The following is a 17,262-nucleotide window of genomic DNA, read 5'->3' as shown; positions in this document are numbered from 1 at the left end:
AACCCCTTCTTCCAAGACAGAGTCCACAGGTTCCCCTGGCATATTACAAACATTATTTTTGCTTAAAGTTGTTATTAAAATACTTTCCTAGTATCTCAAATTGCCATAATGATGTTTAAATCAAGGCATCACTTCTTATCTTGGCCACAGAATACACTATTCCCTTCTTAGTATCAGCCTATCTTGTGTATAAGGACAATCTCAATCTTTGTGTCTTTAAGTCAAATAAGCCCGATTTCCTCATAAATCATTAATTTTAGAATATTAACTGTCTCTGCTAATTTTCTGGACTCTTTTCAATGTATGTGTGTACTTTATTATATGCAATACCCCAAATAATGTTTACTGGAGGAGGAGTAAGGATTACTTAATGAATTCTGTAGTCCAAATTCTCTTTTATAAGGACCCTAGTATACTGTTCTATTCCTTCATTTTGCTGCAGGATTGGGTTCCTCATATTCAGTTCATGATTCAAGCAAGTCTACAGATGTCTACAAACTTGGGAAGTTGTTCTGCATCCTGTATTTGGATGTCTGATTATCTCTGCTTTTAGCACATCACTTTTCCCCACACTTTTCACTTTGTCAGCACCATTTTGAGTCTTACTGTGCTGGCACTCCATTCCCATAGTGTTATCTTTAAATTTAATAAGCTTCCATCACCTATGCCAAAACCAGACCCTGTCTACTTTGGCTCTTACATGAAAGCAGAATAGAGTACTATACTAGTTTTGTTTTTGAAGTGTAGCTGTCCATTAGTCCCACATTAAAAGAGAAATGCTGTTTGTGGTGTCCTAGCTTGTTCATTCAAGGAGTATCTGAAGTATCTGTGTGAAGTGTCATGTTGTCTAGATGTATCTAAGATCAAAGAGCAAGAAATAAAAGCTAGGAAAACAAATCCTTAAAGCAAGGATCAAAAAAAATATAGAGAATTAGCTGCTTAAATACATCCACCAAAACCTTATTACTATTTAATAAAACAATGAATGATTTGGTAAAAAGTACTTTAAGTGCAACAATCCAAATATAAAGAAGTCCTAAAGATAATCCTACATAAAGCCAAACTTTAATCACAATGATTCTAGCTTAGGAATCCATATGAAAATCTAATATAGATGCAAAGATACCTGAAAAATTATTTCAAACTTTAGTGGCAAAGAACTCACTCTGAAACCTGTCAAGTTACCAAAGCCTAGCAAGTGTTCTATAGACATTCTAAGAAAAGCCAACAAAACTACATAGCTATCTTAATACTTAGTTATTCAGCCAGAATAGTAAAAGACTCTTTCAAGTTTTGGCAACACTTAAAAGTGATGGTCAAAAAATTAATATATAAATACTAAAGAAATTAAACATATAATACATTTACATTAATTTGAAAGCCATAAAAACTATTTCTAGAAGTATTTTATAGAAACTGTGTAGAACATTGAATGTCTAGAATGAAAGCCCACTCTCATTCATGGGACATGGAATTTAAAAAGGCTTTAGAAGAGGAAGCAAGAAATTCCCTAAGTCATGCTTTAGCGTAATTCAAAGGATTATGCATAGCTGTAATTGCTCACAGTAACATTTTCATAACACTCTGAAAAAACTGCAGAATTTTATTTAAAACAAATTTTTAATTTAAAAAAAAAATCAAAAATATCATAATCATCCTATGCATTCCAATAGTTAAATAAGTAGAGCAGTGTAAAGTATACACAAAGAAAAAAATGCATGCTCATACTACTGTTGAGTGAAGTTTTTCTACAAGTTACTCTTATCCACGTAACTTTACTTGGTTAATAACAATGAGAAATACGGTAGTAAATATGTCATAAAATCAAGGACACATATGCCTACATCCATGCAAACAGCTGACCAGTTCCAAAGGGCAAACAAAACCACTGAAGGATTCAATTATATTCAATATATTGAATATATATATATTTGATGTATTTTTGTGTCTTGGGTTATTTAGGGCACAGAATTCCTCGGGAGGGAGAGGAGAAGTAGTAAAAAAAAGTAATTTCTTCCACTAAATCCCATTTCACTTTCAGTGCTTTGTCAGACTCTTTTAATTCCACTTGAAGGGTGAAGACATCTCCCACAAGTCAAACTGTGTCTTCTTTAAGTCCCTGAAGTCATCTCTATAATGAATAACCATCAAAAGAACTTCAAGCTTTTTTTTTTTGCTTTGTTAAAATCTTTGTTAACTTGTCTGTTGAATAACAGCAAAACTTATATGAGGTGTGACTTAACCTTTCCAGAGCCTCTCCGGCTCCTAAATATCATCTCTACCATTCTATGTCATCAGCCCTGAACCAAACAGCAATAAGTGATTGCTTCAGACAGAGTTCAGCTGTTCAGCAAGCAGGGGTTTTGCTGAATAAGGTCTATGGTATCTGTTAAACAACCTTCAATTTACAATCCCCCCCTCCATCCTCCTTCTGAAACTTTTCTACTTGCTAAAATGAAACTGCTAAAAAGTTTTTATCCTGGTGTGTGTGTTGAGAGGAAAGTGACTCTTTTCAAGTAACACACATTCTATTACATTACCTTTAGAAATTCCTTTAATAGCATAGACCTTGAACCTCTAATCACAAAAAACATTATCCACACTGTGTTTAATGCAAAAGAAAGAATTTTATTTTTTTTTTTTAGCTAACACCTTCCAGACAACTGCATATGTAAATTGAAACATATTCTTAAAATGTAGTAAGTACAGTAAGTTGTAGCGCAATTTCTTCCCTCCTTCTATTGACAGAGCAAAAGGCTGTTAAGAAGGAAACTGATCATTTATCCTATGTCTCAATATGACATTCACGTTATTCCTACATATGGTTAATGATAACTAGCTTACCTTACTGAAGTATATAGTTTGATTAATGTTTGTTAGTTCAGGAGACTAAAGAGTAAAGAAGTAAAAGCTTATGAGCAGTTCTCTCCCTTGAAGAGAGTCACTTTTTCTTGGAACAAAAATTATACTCACTTTCTTGCCCCAAATTCCAGCAGACAGAACAACCTAAGGCAGTGCAGAATCCTTAAATGCTAATTTAAGGTCTTTTGACGGTTCGGTATTTGTTCGGCTTTAATTTGGTGTCATTGATTGTTCTAGCTTACTGGAACATCCTTTTAGCAGAAACCTAGCATTTTATTTCATCTCAAAAGTCACAAAAGTTAAAGAAGACGCCAAACCTCTTCACTGTAAAGAAGGAAAGCTTTTTATTTTTTGTTAAGAAACAGCTCTTCTGGTTCTGAACAATGTGTGAACTATGTGGAAGCATCTAGCTTCCCAATATGCATCTGTATCTTATAGGCATGATGGAGAATCTATATTTTCTTACCTTAACTTTAAAGGTATTACAAAGTCTTTTTACATACAGAGGTCAAACTGGATTCTGGAAGTCAGCTGACATGATTTTATTAAATATACAGTCAATAGTACCAATATTAAAAAAAATAAATCTGGATTTAAGATCCCTAGACTATATTAAAACTGATGAAACAGAACTCTTTTCCGAGTTACTCAAAAGCAATAAACCTTGCAGTAAGTTGTAGTTTCAAACTGAAATCAAAGCAGAAGTGCTAGTTTTGAACCAGTCACTATTGCTCGTGTAGGAGACCTGGAGAGTAAGCCAAAATATCTTATGTGAAATGCTTATCTACAGAAGCTCCAGATTCTTTAGTTATGCATAATAACTATATTGACATCTTAAGTCATCTTAAATTCCATTTATAATGCACTACTTCCTGTCTTCTGCTGGCTTATCCCCAGTTGATGGAAACAAGAAATTTGCTGAACAAGTTAGGAATCATTAAGGCAGATCCCTCATGTTCAGAGTTTGTACATACTTGAAATTCAAAGCAATCCTCTGTACAAACCAATACTGTAAATCAACAATGCAGAGAAACCTCTGAAAAGTAAAAATTGGAAGTTTAAACTATATTCAAATATGTGCCAAAGGAAGACCAACTACTTCTGAGAAGCACAGTAGGATAGCTAGAAGGCATGTTCATATATCTGTCTATCGAACTACATGACAAACAGGAAGTCAAAAGTAGTTTTGTTTTTCTGTATGGAGCATACAGAAAAAGAGAATAAGGACACAAAGCTTCCCAAAACACTTCCTGATTGGTGGAAGGAAGAAACTTCTCCCTGACACTGCCATATGCTAGCCTCCAGCTTCTGCAGACAGACGAAGGCAAGGAAGGAAGGCTGTCCAGTAAGCATAACATTGCCAAGACACGTAACAGTAAAACCAAGGGATTCTTCATGCACTGCAAAACCTGTCCTGTAACTACAACTGCACTATACAAATACCAACATGCAACATCTATTGATCTAGGTATTTGGATTCATGTTGACTGCTCATGGTGTGTAAGATACAAAGTCTCTACAGATGGTGCATTGCACATACTCTTAAAGGTAAGAAAAATGTATTTAGTAAACAGTAGTTCAATCCACCTCCAGACATACAGCAAACGAGCTCTCCAAACATACAAGCAAGCCTCTGCACCCTGCAACTGCTCATTAACAAGCAATGACCTATCCAGCTTCCCCTGGTGGGGACCAGACACTTCACATACCTTTAAGGATGTAACCCTGGAAAAGTAGTGAGCAGAGATTGCTTATCTCCTTTACGTGCAGGAAATCCAAGTCCAATATGGACATCATACCTACTGAGCTTAGGATAAGAGGAAAGAATGCCTTCAGGGAAAGGAGCAGCTGTGGAGAACAGGATAGCCTGGAGGCACTTTGGTAAAGTTAGCTATTAAGACTGAACTAAACAATTTCCTACTCTGGAAGGTTTATTTAGCATATTATTTGTGCATAATATATGCTGTATTTCATATTTTCATAAGAAAAATGAAATCTTTCTTATTTTCCTGGTTTTGGTTAGACTAGAAGATTCTAGACTGTATCCTAGGTTAGAATTAAAAGTTACTACATTTGAAATGGATATCGTGAATTTAAGTCTTACAAACACAAACCTCTTGTACTCAGATACGATGTCTTGGAAGACATCCAGGGATTCACTCAGAAGGAGAATCCAAGGAAGCACTATATATTTTCACAGCACGTTCTTTACTCCACATACAGGACAAGGGAAATCATTATCAGGGACAAGAAATAAGACAAGAATTGTCATGACCCCTGTTAAAAATTTTCCCAAGTCCAAGCTTCCCACCAGCCTCGTGCCCTAGTAGGGATCAAATATCCAACTGAGATATTCACAGTCCCAAAGTGGAAAGGGTTTCCCAGGTCTTTCCTTTGAGTGACAGTTTTCTGTGAAGCAGACCATTATTTCAACATGTTTTATGGCAGTTCTCCTTGTTCATTACTGACACCTGGAGAACCATGAACTAACAAGTTATATCCTGCTGTTACACAGAAAGTAAGAAAGAGTGAGGCAATATAGCATAATGAAACATAGAAGCCAAATTACTATTCTATGTAGTGACACCAGCTCCATGACTGGAAGGTGTCATGTGAGCAGAAAGGACAAACAACCTCACTTAGCTGGGACAGTTAGCAATGCCAAATTTAAGAAATTTGCTCCATCAGCCTGCCCACTGACACTTGTATTTCACAGGTAACACTGAACATGACCAAGAATTCTTCTAGAAAACCTTTTAATAATATCACTCCCTAAAAGGCTGTTGGTTTTCATGTCATGGCATATGTAGGCCAGAAAACTTAGGCTTCAACTACTTTTAAAGCTTGACTGCAGATTTAGCATTAAAAACAGAGTTTTACACTGCCAAACAAAGCAATAATGTCTAACCCCTTCTGTACTAGTGCTAGTAAAAGCTGGACAACAGCAGCCCTGCAGTATAGATGATGAGAACCGTAGAGAGGTTATGAACATATTCAATCTCCAAAACCTTTACTGAGACCTTGAAGGCCAGTTTTCCTCAGAGTTCAGAAATAAGAAGCTAACATACTGTGCATCTACTTTCTCTGCAACAAAACTGGAGTGACTGTCTACCTGGTAATGAACTAAGAGATAATTTATCAGAAATCCCTGACCTGTAAACTCCCTTTACAGTGTCTCAACATTTCCCATCCTTTCTCTCAAAAGAAGTTTTGTGAGCAGCAATAGTGAATACTCTAGGTAAGAAATAGTGTAAAGATATGACGAGGTTTAACCCCAGTTAGCAACTAAGCACCACACAGCTGCTCACTCACTCCCTGCCACAGCAGGATGTGGGGAAGAGAACTGGAAGGGTAAAAGTGAGAAAACTCACGGGCTGAGATAAGAACAGTTTAATAATTGAAATATAATAATAACAACAACAACAACAATAATAAAATAATGAAAAGGAAAATAACAAAGGGAAAGAAATAAAATCCAAGAAAGACAAGAGATGCAAATGAAAAAAATTACTCACCACCACCCGAACGATGCCCAGCCAGTCACCAATCAGCAGCCACCCTGCCAGCCTTCCCCCTAGTTTATTGCTCAGCATGACATTGTATGGTGTGTAATATCCCTTTGGTCAGTTGGGGTCAGCTGTCCTGGATGTGTCTCCTCCCAAAATTTTGTGCACCCCCAGCCTATGTGCTGGTGGGGCAGTGCAAGGAGACCTTGACTCTGTGTAAGCACTGCTCAGCAGTAACTAAAACATCCCTGAATTATCAACACTGTTTCCAGCAGAAATCCAAAACATAGCCCCATACCAGCTCCTATGAAGAAAATTAACTCTATCCCAGCCAAAGCCAGCACAGGACAGAAGGCACATAAGCACCTATCCAGCAAAGCAATCCTTGTATTGAAACATTTTAGGGATGGTTATTCCTTAGCCTTAAGGAAATATTTGCTTAAGCGAGCCTGTGTTAAACTTCTCCTGGCACACCAGAGTTGTTCTAAATCTTGAGACATTCTACTTAGATTTCTGTACCAGGGCAGAAATCGGACTATCAGTCCTCCTGTTTCATCCTTTGGCAAACAGTATATGTTTTCCTTTTCTCTTGAAAGCAGGAAGACAAGAACAGAATATATCTCTTTAATCGCCATTCTTAAGGAAAGATCAAAGGAGTATTTTGATTGGGCTCTATATACTTGGTATTCTCTCAAAATATAATTAAAAAAGGTATATCCCCACCTAATTTACCTGTTCGATTAGACTAACTTGTGTGAACACAAATAATACACTTCATAAGGAAACTAATATGGGAGAACAATATTAAATATAGATAACATGCTATTAACAGAGTATTTTTTCCAACATGTTACTTTATCTGTATTTTAAATGAGTATTAACTCAAGTGTTCATTAGGTACCTAATAGTTATAGATCAGCAGACAGACTTTAGTATGGTCTTCAGTTTCACTATTGCCAAGTGGAAGTTAGATAAACCAGTCAAGATTGAAAACTATGTAATACAGAGTCTCCATTGCTTTTAGTAGTTCTAATAGCAAAAAAAAAAAAAGCATTAGATACAAGTAAGTGCTTCTCTGAAAGCATTTTCTCAATATACAATGTATCTGGAAGTTTTACACCAGTTCCCAGTTCACATAATTAAGTTAACAGAGGTAAAAAGGCTAAATTCCACATCATTTTACTGTGAGAATTCCTGCTGGTTTAGTGAACAAATGTGGCATTGACACACCTAATATTACATTTTTAATATATGCCTCTCCCAGTACCTCTAACAGTTGCTGATGTCTGCTTATCTAATATTGACTGAAAAGCAATCTGTAGAGAGTTTATTCAAGGCTATTTCTTCCCTAGTTTCCACTTCAGGCTTCACTTTTCCACTGACTGCATGTCTAATAACTCACGCAGTTTCGATTTTTCCATGCTCTTCTCAAAAATAAGATAATTTAGAACAAAAATAAAAGACAGAGGGCAACACGAGATTGTAAATATGGAATGCCTTGTGTAGAAGTAGGATTCTATTTAATTCAAATTACCAGCCTGGGAAAGAAGGTGATGGAATAAGGTCAGACTGAGTGACAGGGCCCTATGCAATCAAGATCATGAACAACTGCCTTCATGGTCTCTTTTGGCAGGATTATAGCCCCTATGAGTATTCTAAGTCAGATCAGGGGTTCACCTGGCCTGGTATCCCACAAAACAGCCAGTTATCTTCACAAAATTAAGTGGAATTTAAGTGTAGTATTCTCCAGGACTCTTACCTTGCAGTGATTTGCAGCTTACACGCTTAGGTCAGAAGTGCAAGTTTAACAGCCTTTCAACTTTTTTATTGTCAATCTGTCCACTTAATTTAGCCTAGCCAAGCTTCTTGTGTTCACTGAATTTTATGACAAAGCCTCCCAAAGCTTTCTGCTGTTCTCTGCAAAGAGTGGCCTTGTTGTACAGGAGGGGCAAGGTAAACTGGGGATGGATCTTCAAGCACTTGCCACAAGTACTAGCAGACTGGTTCAGAAACCAGCTTGACAGATTCGGGGAAGAAAAAGCTGCTAGACACAACAGACACCACCCCTGCCTCAGGAGTCCTACACCACAAGTCACTGGAGACTAGGAGAGTGACGCTCCATGTAATTTTCCACTGTTTTTATAGTCTTTCCTTCACATCCACTACCAGACACTGTCAAGCATGAGAGAACTGTCTAGATACATGTAACCATTGCTATTTATATTACAGTTTCACATTCCTATATCTAGATCTAATTACGACATGCTAATTAACTGGTCTTTTTCACTGAGAGCTAGATTACATTGCTCTCCACAGAAGGAAATGGTGGTGCCTAAGTGTTTCTCAAGCAGTCAAGACTACAGACAGAGGAGTCAGCCAAGAAGTACAACATATAATCCTTCACAATATTCACCCAAAGTCTAGGGAACTTCAGTCTGAAAAATAAAATACATATATATATAGTCTGAAAATATATGTGTAAAAAAAGCTGCAGTTGGAAACTTTCAACTATGGAAAGTTGAAATTTTCCATAGAATACCTTTTGTGTTTCAGAGGTTTGAGATTTCAGATTCATGCTATAATTACCTGTAGAAAAACTTTAGCAAATGAGACAATAGTTGTCAATCATGACATTAAAAAGCTCTAATTCACACAATGTGTACCAATTTGAGAAGTTTTTAGCTACGTAGTTTACTTCAGTAATAAACCAAGCAGTACAGTTCATCAAAACTAACTAGATATTTTCATTTTCATTCTGGATTTTCCTTACATATTACTGAAGACACCTTCCATGATGAATGCAGCACAATGTTTTTCTCCATAACTTGACAAGTTGCCAGGCTGTATTACTTATTAAGATGTTGCTAAAGTGTAAAGAAATTGTGGGAATTAGATAAAATGCTAATATTAATAATAGTTATCTGACAGGACATTCATGCTGTCATCTTCTGCAGAAAGTATGACACAGAATGAAACAAAGAAACAGAGTAAGTCATGGAAACCATGCCATTAATTTCAAGCAATGATTATTACATGAATATAAATGGTTTATGTAAAGGCAAAATGACTGTTGCTTTGAGAGCACACACAAAAGAAACTAAATTGATCCCCAGGTACCTATTCTTTAATTGCTTGGAAGATAACTTTGAACCATGAAAAACTTGAGTGGGGAGTTGCATAAATCACATGTCTTCGCAGGACTTCAGTGAGCCCAGAGCAGAGAAAGCAGATCCTCTGTATCAGGTGTCTTTCTACCTTCGCCAACAGCAAAAAAAAAGAGTAAAGAATACAGAATGAGTTTAACAAGCAGGTAATCAGGAAAGAGGGAAAAATGCAAACCTGGCAGAGGTGATTGGTTCATGGTCACAGAGGAACATGACAAGCTGACAATTAGGACACTACAAAGCACCAGCACCTAGAACAGCAGGGAGACTGAATAGTATAGCACTGTAGTTAGAGTTTCCCCTACTTCTCCAATCTCAGTGTAGTCATTAGAAAAGGGTCTTTCTGTTTGCCATGATTTAACACCTTTGCCATGGTTTAACACTTTGCTACAACAGCTTTATAAAGGTCTCTCTCTCTGTAGCAGCTACAGATTTTCAAGAACTGGGGTATTTCTACATATCCGATCTAAGGGCACCACTTCACAAAAAAAGCCGAATGTCCATAAAGTCATAAAGTAGATACTGTGTGTAGGTCAAAACTGCTTCAGCTGCAATCCATTCTGTTCAGGACCTTTTCCATCCTATCAGTTGAGTTTCAGATTCAGTAATGAAGGCAAGTGTTACAGTAAGCAGACAGACAGCAATGCCTGAGGTTTAGCTAACTGCACAGCACATAAAGAACTGTTGGACATGACATGAGAAATTACTGAATGTAAAAAATAAGGGTGGGAAGCTGATAAGGCTTACAGAGGCCATGAGGAGTGGGTGGATTTCACAGATGTTTAAGGGGGGTTCAAAAAGAGTACTGGGGGCTTTTAGGGGACAGAACTACACAAGACATGCTCTTGCCTCAGCATCCTTTGACCCAAATTTGCTACACATTTCCATTTCAATGCAAAAAAGTTTGGGTTGTGTGTTGTAACAACCAGGCTGAATTCTGTCATCACCTCTTACAACTTTAAAAAGCAAACTGATTTTAACTCCCAAAATGCACTGGCTTCTTCAGGATTTAAAATGAACTTGTTTTACTTAAAAGGTTTTTGAGCAGATAGTTGGCTACTGAAGCTTCTGGCTAAAGGTACTCATTAGTTGATTCATTATGTTCAAGAGAAAAAACATTCCTTCCCATGCATAATTGTAACAATGAAATGTAACAACGACTGAGACCAAATTCGTAGAAAAATTGTCAGGCTTACAGCCTCTAAAACAAGTTCTCACACACACCTGAGCCACATTGTGAATTGCAGTAAGCCTACACCACCAGCCTTTACTGAGAACCACAACTCAAATCTGTAGCTATAGCTCATCCTGCAGTCCCCCGGCTGTGGTACAGCAGTGTTTCAAGAGTCAGGCTTTGAAGTGGCCTCATCAAGTTACCGACTCCATCTTTTATTGCTATAGCAGTGAGGAATCACAAGGCCTAAAAGAAAGCTACAGATTTCTGAGAGTGATTAAAACAAAAATCTGTTCAATTTAGATAATTCTTATATTTCTAATTATTTCAATTATTAATGCATCAAGACACATTTTTTCCGTTTCTAGTGCTTTGAGTACAGGATCCTATCTGGTAGTATTATCATCTAACACTATGCAAGGAGTTCTGTGAACAGAACAGTTATCCCAGAATTCACCCTCTGCTAGGAATGCCTTCCAAGCACTGTTCACACCAAATGTGAATCACATTTGCTATTCTTTTTAATGAAGCAAGCATATGACACTGAACATACGAAAAATATTCATGGATGAGACAGTCTTTTGGCAGTCAGCCTGAGCTACCATCTGTTCTTATAACAGCAGTGGAATAAAGCTTATATTATACTCTACTCCATAAAATTTAAGCAGGGCAGTATTGTATTCTACTAGTGGTGTTTATTGGAAAATTCTGAAATCTGCATGTAGCTGAAGAACACTGATGTATTTTTCTGTGTTGCTAGGGCTTGAATCTCCATGTAGTACTACAAAGCAACCATTTATTTAAGCAAGTAAGGATAATCAGTTTTGAAAACTTAGATTATAAACAATTTAATCTTAGATTATAAATAATATCACATATTATTGAGCTTTCATTTCTGAAAGTACCTCTTGTCAGTGTGGTATCAATACTAAGATATTTTCTGTAAAAGTCATTGCTAGTATTAGTATTGCAAGGCTATCAGCTGATAGATGCAAGAAGAACGGTGATACTCACTGAAGTATTGGACACAAGATATTAAGTTTAATATTCATTAAATGATGTGAAGTGAGAGCTTGTATTTCTTTAGAAACAAGAAGAAATGACACCTATCTGGCTCCATCTGCACAGGAATAGCATAGACTGCATTACTTTGTAACCAGTTACTGCATAACTGATCATTAGGAGTCACTATACCAAGTCTGAGAGCTTCACTGTATTTACTCTTCAGAACAACCTGGAAATATTATAGATCAACTGAAGTATTTCTTAAAGAAGTCCTCCAATTGTAAATGGGATTCAGACTCTGTTTTAAAGTGTCCTAGCACATCAGCAGTGGGATACCATCAACCAAATTTTTTGTTTTAAAGCAGTCACATTTTAGTCTCCTGTACCAGAAAAATAAGCATTAGATCAAGCTGCAGTACTTTGCAAAAGGCTAATGATCTCATTAAAACAAGTGAAAGGAATATCTATTAGACATCAACACATACCTTGCACTTGCATTATTTTGATTAAGAGGAGAAACTTTTAGGAGATGTATACCCAGGGTGACCCAGTTGCATTCCTTCCTTCAAGTTTTACTTCCAAGCCAGCATCCTGCCTTGTGCAGAGCTGCTGTAAGAACTTCCATCACAAACATTTTATCAACGCTGCAACAATTCAGTATCTATAGCATGTCCATAACAAGAGCACAAGCACAAAACAAGCAGAGAGGATCTTGTTGTCTTCTTGTTGTCCACGATAACAGAGACAGGGACAGCATTCCTTAAGTATTTTGCTACCCTACCTCAAGATCCCAGTACTGCTATGTGGAATTTACAGAGGCACATGCACGGCACTAGCTCTCTGCAGTTTAACTTTGTCTGTAAATCCCATAGCTTATCTTCCACTGAAGTTTAGTAATATACTTCTCAGCATTTTCAAGACACGCAGATTTTAATGAAACCCCCTTTGTCCTACAGCATGGACTGACAAAGGACAGCAGCTATTACTTAGTCTGCAGCCCACCCTATACAGAGATTCACACCACCACTGCACCTCCAGCTCCATCAGCTATTATCCTAGCTGACACACTGGACAACCTTTTCTGTAGCTCTGTCCATAAGCTACAACATATATCTTCCTTAACAGCCTCTTCCATACTACTTTGTTTTTAGCATACTGAAAGTTCTTCCTTAAACTCTTCCAACAACATCTGAATAAAATGTACAAATTGAACTTAGCTCCAACATACCTGGACTTGAGGTTTTAGTGACTTGAACTCTTCTGATTGTCTCTTCTTTTAGGACAGCAGTCCAGCATATTCCATTCCTGAGACCACCACTTGCTAACTTAGGCCCAATGTTTCATTTCATTTGACTATTCCAGCAACATGATGGTTTTCCTTTCCCCTCTAGTACAGGTGTGCTCAGTGCATTACCCACCTCTCACCACATGCAGCCACAAAAAACTCCCTGAGCACCATTAATCCCTTCAATGCTAAACTAATGTTTCTGTCCTTCCATTACATGAGGAGAAACCAATGTCCATCTACAAGGAGGTAGCCCAGGTGGGCAGACCAAAATAGTCATTACTGGACAGTGTTAAATAAAATGGCAAGAAAATCTTTCTGCACAACACATCTAGAATAGAGATAAAACTCTTAATACAGCTTAACAGTCAATGTAAAGCAAATATAGTGGGTGCACCTTAGTTTTTAATGTCACCAGGTAGGCAGTTAAAAATAGAAGTGACCAAGAACTGGGGGTCATGTAAAAACACACTAAGCTCTTTGGCTCTCAATAGCACTTAGAGTGGTCACATGTAGTGTTTAGTGCCCTAATATGTTCCATTTCTTGATGTTTCTGTTCTGTTTATTTTTACAGGTTTAAAATGGTATTTTCTGTAATCTAAAATATATAAATATATGTGTACACAAATGTGCCTATTTACATTAAGTTTAAAAAAATTGAAAAATGTGCCCAGATATAGCTGCATCACATGCTTTACAGCTATATACTTCTAAAATATATTTCTATTAAACATGAAAAATACTTTTTTTCTAGCAAGAAAAGCATACTACACTCTCTGATTTGCAAAGAAAAACAGATGCATTTTTGCACACACAAAAAAAACAAAGAAAAATCTAGCATTCCTTTATAGCTACATAAATTAGACAAGGCTGAAAGTTTCCTGTTGAAGTTAGCATAAAAAATGAATTTATCTGAATGACATCCCTTATTTGTTCAATTCTCTTTTTCTAGTTATGCATTAGCATTAGAAATGTAATGCATATCCTACTGAGACTGTTGCATTCAGTAAGTCTAGTTTCGGAGAACACGTAAGGCTTTTGCACTGTCTGCTGCAAAATTGATGAACAGGAGAATCTGAAAATTAAAATAAGCATATACAGCATATACATAGATAAAACCATGCACAGCAGAATCTTAATTATCTACCTAAAATAATTGGTTTTGTTTACTGCATAACACTGCATGTCAAATGAATATAGTTTATCATGCAGCTTACATAAATCCATATACAGAACCTGACTATCTTCTTAAAAAAACAAGCTTATGCAAAGAAAGTTCTTAAGGCTGTGGCCATTCAGTGATTTATATTGACTGAAAGCACAAGTTCATTTTCACTGCTTTGAAGACAGACTATATTTGATAAATGATCTTCTGTGACTTAGTCTCACAGACAGGTCATATTTGAAAATATCCATTTAAAGTTCGTACACACACATGCACACACAGACACACACTTATGTACAGTATATATATAAACACACACTCAAATTGATTTTATATTAGCCATGGCTCAAAAAGCACTCCCTTGAACTAAAGAATCAGTTGGTCTGAATTATTCTTTTCATAGTGGTTGTATCGGATCTGGCTGAGATGGAGTTAACTTTCCCCATAGCAGCCCTCAGAGTGCTGTGCTCTGTACTGGTAGCTAGAAAGGTGTTGATAGCACACCAGTGTTTTGGCTACTGCTAAGCAGTGCTCACACAGCATCAAGGCTGTCTCTCCATTTCCCCCCCATCACCTGTAGGATAGGGGTGGGTGAGACCTTGGGAGGGGGCATAGCCAGGACAGCTATGGACCACCCAAACTAAGCAAAGGGATATTCCATACGATATTGTGTCTGCTCAGCAATAAAAGCTAAGACAAAGGAGGAGGAGGGTGGGCATTTGTTATTACGATGTTTGTCTTCGGGAGCAACTGCTACACCTACTGAAGCCCTGCTTCCCGGTAAGTGACTGGACATCACCTGCTGATGGGAAGTAGAGAATAAAACTTCTGTTTTCCTTTGCTTCCACATGCAGTCTCTGCTTTTGCTTTATTAAACTTTATTAAACTTTACCTTGACCCACAAGTTTTTTCCTTCTTATTTTCTCCCCCCCATCCTGCTGAGGAGGGGAGTGATACAGCAGCTTGGTGGGCACCTGGCATTCAGCTAAGGTCAACCCACCACAGTGGTCTTTACCTATGGGTCAGAATTTAAACAGATGAGAAGGGCAGTGATGGAGATCTGATGTGCTACCACTGTTGCTCATGCTGTAACTGTTGTATAAGTTCAGTGGCTTTTACTAATGTTAAACTCACTTTGCAGAACATAAAAAGTTATTTGAAGTACTTTATAGAATTCTAAAGTGAAGGAAAATAATTAGGAGAACAATAAAGTTCAATAGATCAGTCTGGCTTAGGAAGTCAGTCATTGCTGATAAAAGGAGTAAGATGTCAAGGACAGTGAATGTCAATAGGGAAATACAAGCGAATTCTGCAGGAACCAAGTTTGGACAGAAAATTGACTTGGAATCCACACCTTTAATATTATCACGGGGAAAGTCTGAAATACTTGAAATCTGACTTAGAGTACTTCACTGGCTGCCAGATCTTTCCACTCAAAGTTAGAATTACTTGTTTCCATATCAAATGCTACCTTTTTGAAGAAATATCAAATTCTGGTTTTCTGTCTGCCTCTATTTAGTGAATGAAAGCACCTGTTACTGTTATTCACTAGACACCATGCTCCCATCTGATCTAACTACAAAATTGAAGGTGTTCATTTTAACTTAGTGCACAGAAAAAAACACTATTTCTTAAGGATGTTCTCCATCAGGTCAAGTGAAGGAAATAGTGTGAATAACAGGAAAACAAAGAGCAAGGGATAACTGTTTCTAGTAGTGTTGGCTTTGCTTCTGCAACAGTGATTCCCTGCCTTTACCCAGGTTCTGCCAAGGACTGCAGAAAAGCTGTCACTTACTAGGATCAGTTGCTCTGCAAATTGAAATATAATGTACATCTTTATCTACAGATCACTCTGTTATTGCAAACATAGCTGATAGTTTAACTCCAATGACAGGCTTGAGGAACTGGCTGGTAACAGAGTCTGGACTGCTAACCAGCTGTGGATTTGCCAGGACAGCAGCAAATTACACCAAGCAAATATGTACTTATTTTTTACAAAGTCGGGTGCAATGAGGCTCTTCCCATCACACAGTACAGTTGTTCTCATGCCCTTTCCACTCTTCTTTACCAAGTTTGGAGCAGCATCTGCTCCTGTTTAGCTACAGAATTATGTTTAAATATCAATTAGGCACTGAGGACCTGGACAGACATTGTTACAGCTTAGTGTGGCATTTTTTATCTGAACCAATTATCATTATGATTACGATCATTATGACCATATATTTAACCTCCTGTGAGAGGGATGTAAAACACGTTAGCTTAAGTATCACCTTTTTTTTTTTTTTCTCCCCTGAATTCCTACATAGATTCCACAGTCTTACAAGTTTTTTGAACATGGTTTCAGAGGATAATCACGTGACTTCTACACATTATAAGACTTAATTTAACAAAGAGAATTATATTTTCAAAACAGAAGAGATGAGATCATGTGTCTCACAGCATGTCTGAACCCTGACATACAGGGGAAAAGTCCTTCAGCACAGACAAGGATTCTAATTACCACAGTGAGATGTTTAAAAAAATTAAACTAAACAAAAATCTTGAAATAACAAAAAAGAAAGATCACCTAAGATGTGTAACGACACTTTACCACCTAAGAGTGGTGGACTTTTTTAGTAATAAACACTGAGCTTCTACTACATAACCTGATGTTGTCTCCAATTTATTTAGGAGAGAATGACAAATTGCTTTTGTATGACTGCATCTTGTAATGGATTCAGCTCTTCAAAGATGATGGTCTCCTCTGTTCCATAACTGAGATGGTTACTGTCCTGGTTTCAGCTGGGATAGAGTGAATTGTCTTCCTAGTAGCTGGTACAGTGTTATGTTTTTGACTTTGGTATGAGGAGAATGTTGGTAACACTGATGTTTTCAGTTGTTGCTAAGTAGTGTTTAGTCTAGAGTCAAAGATATTTCAGCTTCTCATGCCCAGCCACCAAGAAGGCTGGAGGGGCATAAGAAGTTGGGAGGGACACAGCCAGGGCAGCTGACCCAAACTGGCCAACGGGGTGCTCCATACCGTGTGACATCATGTCTAGTATATAAACTGGGGGGAGTGGGGGCGGGAGGAATTGCGGCTCGGGGACTATCTGGGCGTCGAT

General features: G+C 37.4%; 1 long non-coding RNA gene across 1 annotated transcript; it reads right to left on the bottom strand.

The window, feature by feature from the left end:
* Positions 1-6,133: 6,133 nt before the first annotated feature.
* On the bottom strand, positions 6,134-16,943 carry LOC121232692. Its single transcript, XR_005931616.1, has 3 exons — positions 16,929-16,943; positions 16,096-16,098; positions 6,134-6,228 (listed from the first exon to the last, which is right to left on the bottom strand). It is a non-coding gene; the product is annotated as an uncharacterized LOC121232692 (long non-coding RNA).
* Positions 16,944-17,262: the final 319 nt, after the last annotated feature.

This window comes from Aquila chrysaetos, chromosome Z (assembly GCF_900496995.4).
Source record: "Aquila chrysaetos chrysaetos chromosome Z, bAquChr1.4, whole genome shotgun sequence".
Lineage (NCBI taxonomy): Eukaryota > Metazoa > Chordata > Aves > Accipitriformes > Accipitridae > Aquila > Aquila chrysaetos.
Note: the sequence above shows the minus strand (reverse complement) of the source record. Positions and strands in the feature narration are given on the sequence as shown.